Genomic DNA, 7,553 nt, shown 5'->3' with positions numbered 1-7,553 from the left:
CGAGGCGGGGCTGGGCCCCCGACGGGACGAGGAGGTGGCGGGGGGCGGGGAGCGGCGATCCGCCCCAGGTGGAGAACCGAACCCACGCGCGGCGGCGGCGGGAGGACGCGGAGCGAGCGGAGGAACTGCTCCTGCGGACTCAAAGGCAAGGAGAGTGAGCTCCAGACATCGGCGGGGGCGGGGTCCGGGGGGCGGGGGCGGGGTCCGGGGGGCGGGGTCGGGGGACCGGGGACCGGAGCCGGGTCGGTGCCCGCGTTCGCGGCTGCTCGGGAGGCCCCGGTCCTCCGGACTGAGGTTCGAAGCTGTCCCAAGCAGCAAAGTCCCCGAGACTGTTACCAACCATGGATCACCCACATGCTCGACAGACAGACAGACACCCCCCCGCCCCCCCCACACTCTCTACCTGTATATCCCGCACACCAAACACCACCTTTAGCAGCAGCCAGTCCCGGCTAGCGCGCGGTTACCGGAAAGCACAAAGCTAACTTCCGCCGGCACCGCCGCGACGCTCCGCTGCACGACTAGTGGTCGTAAAGCAGTTATGAGCTGGGCTGAGGGCAAGAAGCGCAAGAAAGGTGGAGCTACGGCGGGTAATTTGCATAGAGACCCATTTCCCCCCCCCCCCCCCCCCCCGCTGACTTGGTTTCAATTTTCATTCGTTAGAGTAGAAAGAAATGAATGGTCACAAAATATCAGGAGTGTGGTTTAAGGGCTATGGTAAATTATGAATGAATAGTGTGTCCATCTGGACTCTCTTACTCACCCTTTCTGAAAAATGAGTGACACTTACCTAGGGCTCCTCCGCACTGCGCGCGCGCTGATCCTTTTCGGTTCATGAGCGTGATGATTGGGTTCTCATGCGCTTGCGTGACATGTGCCTCCCTCCACACCTTGTTACGCTCTGGGCACATTACCCTTCTGACGTGAACTGGGGGTCCCTTGGTGTGTTGTGCTGTTCAGTGTCAGTTGTGGCTTTAGGCCGGGTTTGGGGTCTGCGAGCGGCGCCCCGTGCGCTGGAGACCTCGGAGCTCTGCACGGGGGGCGGTGGCCGCCGCGGGGGAGGGAGGCGTGGTCCCCGTCCCAAAGAGCATGGTGCTCTTATTGGGGGTGCCTAGCAAGCTGCCTGTCCAGGATGCCTGTCTGCGAGCCTTCCTGTCTCTCGTCTCTCTCTCTCCTTCCCCCCTCAATCCCCCATCAGAGTGCTTGCCTAGCAGGCATGAAGCCCTGGGTTCGATTCCCCAGCACCACATACACAGAAGAAAAAGCCAGAAGCGGCGCTGTGGCTCAAGTGGCAGAGTGCTAGCCTTGAGCAAAAAGAAGCCAGGGACAGTGCTTAGGCCCTGAGTCCAAGGCCCGGGACTGGAGAAGAACAGAAAAGAACAACAAAAATCCGCACACCTGTTAGAATTATTAAAGCGTGAAATTGTTGAAGTTCACTGTGTTGCTTTTGTTTTTGCCGGTCCTGAGGCTTCAGGTTTTTTTTTTTTTGCTCTTGAGCCACGGCTCCCCTTGCAGCTTTTCGTGCCTATGTGGTGCTGAGGACTCGAACCCAGGGCTTCGTGCTTGGTAGGCGAGCACTGTACCGCTAGGCCACATTCCCAGCCCCCGGAGCTCAGTTTTATCTCCTCTGTCCTGGGGAGTTTTGTCCTCGGGTCCCCATCTATTCCTCTTTCATTCAGCCTTCCCTCCCTTGACCGATTGGTGGCACTCACGATTCTCCTAGCAATCCCAACTACTGATGACCATTTTCTCCCAAGGCTCAAGTGAAACCAGACACCAAGCAATAATACGCGCTTATTGCATCTGTCCTGTGGGTGAGGGCTTCTTCCGTGTATTCCTGGTGCTGCATGGATTCCAGCTCTGCTTCCAGGGGAAGAAAGTACTTGTGTTGTAGACACCCTCTCCTCTGCACTGTGTCTCCTGAAGCCACCCACCGTGTCTTTATCCTTAGTGCCTGGCACCATGTAGTCGTGCAATGGATGCTTACTGAATTCACACGTGCCCATCCACAGAGGATGGCTGTGTAAAACACCGTCCATTCACACAGTGCAGCTCTGTGAAGGGCCATTCTGTGGACTCCAGGATATAGGCTTAAGTGAAAAAAGAGCACAACCTCAGCCACGAAGCACAGTTGTTGCCTTGCTTGCAAGGAACATCACATCTGGGAATATGACCTAGTGGCAAGAGTGCTCGCCTCCTGTACATGAAGCCCTGGGTTCGATTCCTCAGCACCACATAGATAAAAAACAGCCAGAAGTGGCGCTGTGGCTCAAGTGGTAGAGCGCTAGCCTTGAGCAAAAAGAAGCCAGGGAGAGTGCTCAGGCCCTGAGTCCAAGCCCCAGGCCTGGAAAACAAACAAACACACTAAGATCCCATCTACAATCTAAATGTTCTTTTTCACTAAAAAGGGCCAGTAATCACCGAGAGAGTGACTGATTTCTGAACTGAGGCTAGCAGTGTAGAGGATTGCCTGTGGCATTTGGATTGCTGTCAAATACTGCTGTGGCTATGTTGGAAAAGACCCAAGAGCCATTATGAAGATGGACCCACTGGCCAAAGACAATCAGAGCACGAAAGGACTATTACCTGTCACAATGGAAACATAATTACGTGCAAAACAGTGAATTCAGTGATACTAAAGAGAAATATACCTCATCATTCCAGTCGCCTAAGGAATCATTTCTTATTTTGAAAATTGGTGAATTCAGGGCTGGGAATATGGCCTAGTGGTAAAAGTGCTTGTCTCATATACATGAAGCCCTGGGTTCGATTCTTCAGTACCACATATATAGAAAAAGCGAGAGGTGGCGCTGTGGCTCAAGTAGCAGAGTGCTAGCCTTGAGCAAAAAGAGGCCAGGGACAGTGCTCAGGCCCTGAGTCCAAGCCCCAGGACTGGCCAAAAAAAAAAAAAAAAAAGAAACATGGGATCTTATTTATTGGGCTGGGGATATGGCCTAGTGGCAAGAGTGCTTGCCTTGAAAATTGGTGAATTCAAATAGAGAAACTAAGCATTTGTTCTGCTACATATTTCAGGGCACCTACATAGTGTGTGGGTTGGTAAATGCAGCAGGACTGGTAGCATTAGAAAATCATGATCCACACCAATAAAACATTGAAACAAAGGGGCTGGGAATATGGCCTAGTGGCAAGAGTGCTTGCCTCCTACACTTGAAGCTCTAGGTTTGATTCCCCAGCACCACATATATGGAAAACGGCCAGAAGGGGCGCTGTGGCTCAGGTGGCAGAGTGCTAGCCTTGAGCGGGAAGAAGCCAGGGGCAGTGCTCAGGCCCTGAGTTCCCATGGGTGCCTGCCTTAAAAATCTTGGGTCTTATTAAACACTCACAAAATTCCTTATTTTCTTTACCCTAAATATACAATGTTATTACTAAACATTGCAACAGTGTTATTAGTAAAAATACAATTATCAATCAGAATTTAGGATTTCTTGGTTGCAGTACTGATCTTACCCATACCGCGCTGCCACAGAATTGTACCCCTGTATCCCTCAGTGTAAGGTCCCCCCTGGGAGGGCTTCATGCAGATTCCACCCCCCCCCCCCCGCCCTGTTTAAGGCTCTGCTCAGTACCTGTGTTGCCTACATAACTGGCCCACCTGGAGATAGTTACCTCTGCTTTCTCTGAGGCCACGTTGGAATCCACCTGGCCACACCTCCCGCCTCTGCCCTGTATAAGGCATGCCCCCCTTCCCCCCCACCCCCCTCTCTGTTCCAGGAAGTGTTTGAGCTCAGCCAGAGGCTGACAGTTCGGGAATAAGCTTTTCTCTGCTGCCTGAATACCTCGTGGTGCTCTCGTTCATCAGCTACCTACTTTAATACACCTTACACTGAGTCCCATCATTTAATATTTCTTTTCTGCTCATTTTTGTCTTAAGGAAGATATATGCAGTCATGAGTGACAAACACTATGTCTCAAGTCATGTGAAGTAATTTTTGTTTGCGATGTCAGTGATGGTTAATTTTTGGTGTCCAGGTGTCCACTTGATTAGGTTCCGGTATCCCCAGACAGCTGGTAAAGTAATTTTTTCTACGAACATCTGGAATAGATTGGCATCTGGATCATAGTGTGAGAAGGCACTGCCTAATTAATCCAGACGTAGAACAGAACATCAAGGTAGAGGAAAGGGGAATTTTCTGGAACTGAGATACTTGTCCTCTCCTGCCTGTTCTTGGATATCGGAACTGATTTCTAAGCCTTTCAGTGGGACCTGCACTTACGGCTGAATTAGACTGCCTAGTTCCAGGGATAGCCAGCTTCCAGGCCACAATCATAAGCATTTCTCAGCTTCGATAAGTATGTAAGCCAATTCTAATAATAAAAATCCCCTCTTGGGCTGGGAATATGGCCTAAGTGGTAGAGTACTTGCCCTGGGTTCGATTCCTCAGCACCACACATATAGAAAAAGCCAGACGAGGTGCTGTGGCTCAAGTGGTTGAGCACTAGCCTTGATCAAGAGGAAACCAGGGACAGTGCTCAGGCCCTGAGTTCAAGCCCCAGGACTGGCAAAAAAAAAAAAAATCCCCTCATATCTTTTTTACACTTTTTATATGTTGATTGTTATAAATATGATGTACAGAGGAATCACAGTCAGGTAAAAAGTACATTTCTTTTTGGACAATGTCTCCCCTTCCTTGCTCTTGCCCACTTTTCCCCTCCCATCCCCACTCACAAGCTGTACAGTTCTTTTCCACATAGTGTCTATCAGTACCACTGCTACGTTGGTTCATCCTTTGCCCTCCCATTTCCATGCCCGGCCTTATCCTCCTAAAGACGGGTAGACAAGACAAAAAGAAAAGAAAACAAAAACAGCAATGAAGAAAAAAGCCTAATTTCCATTTCCTGGAGTTCATTTCCATAAATATTTTTTTGATTGACGATTGATTGGTTGATTGCCAGTCCTGGGGGTTTGAACTGGGGGCCTAAGCACTGATCCTGAACTTTTTTTTGTTTAAGGCTAGCACTCTACCACTTGAGCCACAGCACCACTTCTGGTTTTTTCTGTGTCTGTGGTACTGAGGAATCGAACCCAGGGCTTCATGCATGCTAGGCAAGCCACATTCCCAACCCCCTGCCCAGCTTTCTGGAACAATTCTTTAAATATGTTTACTCTATTTGCACATGTGTATATGAAGTACTTTTGATCATTATTCATGCCTGCACACAGCCTTCTCCTTGTACCTTCCCCTTTTAGTTATATTGCTTGGCTTCATACACTTTGGAGTCAAGCAACATTTTATAAAAGAGAAGGGCACTTTCCTGGGCTGAGCAGAAGAGATTAATGACATGGACAGAGGCAGGTTGGAGGAAGAAGCAAAAGAACAAAAAGTGTATTGCCCATTTCAAAGTTACTTTCCTGGAAATGTGGAATCAGAACAACAGAAAGAGCCGATTGGTTAACGTCAGGTTACTTTAGGTTACTTTCTTTTGTGTACCCATGAAAGCAGTGGGAATGTCATTATCAGGCCAATTTAAACTGGCTAGTTTGGGAAATTTGGCGATTATCTCTCTAATCCTGATTTTTCAGGTCAATAAACAGGTCAGTTTCCCTGGGCTGAGGGTGTAGCTCAGTGGTAGAGTGCTTGCTTTTAGGATTAAAAGACTGAAACAGAATTTCTTCAAATAAAAGGGTTGCGGATGTAGCTCAGCAGGTATAATACCTGCTGAGCTCAAACTCAGCACCTCCCTTACGGTCTCCCCAAAAGAATTCCTGTCACTAATGAAATCTCCCTGGCCAACTGAAGGCAATTATTCAACTCAATGTGCACAATTTTGAGAACACACAAAGCAGGAATGTCTGTAATTTACTGCCTGGCCGTGGCAACCGTATTTCTCATGTTTCTCAAGCTACGTGTACAAGTTTTTCCTCTTACATATCTGAAGCGAATTGCTGGATTCTAGTCTTGGCTGCACCATCAACAGCACGAAATAAGACGGGGTCTTGGCTGTAGGATGAAGTCCGGGCTTTTACACTCAGCCATGAGGAAATGAAGATTTCCCTCTGGTTGGCATTCTTCCTTTCAAAAATGGCTGCTTAAAGTGGTGCTTAAAAGATAATTCTAGCTTGCTAAATTTAGAGTGTGGAGAAAGTCCAAGATGGGAATATTCCACGGGTAATTGTGCAAGAGCTGCTAATGTGTGTGGCAAGAGGAGGGTGCTACACATTGCCATTCCAGCGTTCTTTTCTGTCTGCCACACAACATATAATTTAGTGAGGTTAAAAGTTAACTGAATCATATGGCGAAACCACTTGGTACAATTACTACACACTCAAAAAAGATGAAAAACATGACACTGAACAGGCTCAGTTGGTGGGACGGGTACCAGGGAGGAAGGGACAGCAAAACACAGAAGGTGACTACAGATGAGGATGGCCAAAGTAGTTGACTTGCCATTATGCTAACAGGGAAACAGGAGATGTTAAAAGCTTTAATACTGCTTTTTGCAGGGCACTGTGGCTCACACCTGTAAATCCTAGCTACTCAGACTGCGGTTCCAAGCCAGCAGAAGCAGGAAAGTCCTTGAAACTCTTATCTCCGATTCACCACCAGAAAACCAGAAGTGGAGTTGTGGCTCAAGTGGTAGAGTGCTATCCTTGAACAAAAGGAAGCCAGGGACAGTGCTCAGGCCCTGAGTTCAAGCCCCAGGACTGGCAAAAAAAAAAAAACACAAAAAAACAAAAAAAAAACAAAAATGAGTACTGCATTTTAAATAAAGGACTTGGGGTATGGCTTCCTGGTAGTGCTCATGCTTAGTATGTACAAGGCCCTAGCTAGGTTCAGGTCTCAGCACTATAAATTAAATGAATAACATAAGTAATAAATGCTGCCTGTCCAAATCCATGAGAAGTAAACTAGTATCCGAATATAAATGCTTTAAAATAAAACCAATGCCCTAACCAAGGGAAGAGGTGATACTGTTCAAAAAGAAGTGTTCTCATGGGGCTGGGAATGTGGCTTAGCAGCAGAGTGCTTGCCTAGCATGCGTGAAGCCCTGGTTTTGAATCCTCAGCACCACATAAACAGAAAAGGCCGGAAGTGGCGCTGTGGCTCAAGTGGTAGAGCGCTAGCCTTGAGCAAACGAAGCTCAGGGACAGTGTCTAGGCCCTGAGTTCAAGGCTGGGACTGGCAGATGTGTGTGTGTGGTGTGTGTGTGTGTGTGTGTGTGTGTGTGTGTGTGTGTGTGTATTTTTAAGGGCTATTTGTTTCCAGCTACAGGGGGCCTGCCAATTTAAACAGGTTCCATCAGGTGGTGTGTATGTCCTTGCCAATACCACTGTTGTATGGCTACTACTAATAGTATTGTCACATCATTGTTTATTTTTCTGAATTATGCCTGACCTGACAACCAGTTTTGTTTTCATTTGGACTCATGTATAGGTCTCCCTCATACTGCCTTGTTTTTTAAATGTTATCATAGTCCTCACAAATACTGTTCATGTCACTGAAGTCATTAGCCACTCTGTTTTCATTTCTCTATTCCCCCCACCCCCCACACTGGCCCTAGGGTCTTAACTCAGGGCTTTGTTCTTGTTCTGT

At 48.1% G+C, this 7,553-nt stretch overlaps 1 non-coding gene across 1 annotated transcript; it reads left to right on the top strand.

Moving 5' to 3' along the window:
* Window positions 1-820: 820 nt before the first annotated feature.
* LOC125339764 lies at window positions 821-924 on the top strand. The gene has a single exon (XR_007208614.1). It is a non-coding gene; the product is annotated as a small nucleolar RNA U13 (small nucleolar RNA).
* The last annotated feature ends 6,629 nt before the right edge of the window (window positions 925-7,553 follow it).

Source organism: Perognathus longimembris, chromosome 21 (genome assembly GCF_023159225.1).
Source record: "Perognathus longimembris pacificus isolate PPM17 chromosome 21, ASM2315922v1, whole genome shotgun sequence".
Taxonomy (NCBI): domain Eukaryota; kingdom Metazoa; phylum Chordata; class Mammalia; order Rodentia; family Heteromyidae; genus Perognathus; species Perognathus longimembris.
This window is presented reverse-complemented; position numbering and strand designations above follow the sequence as displayed.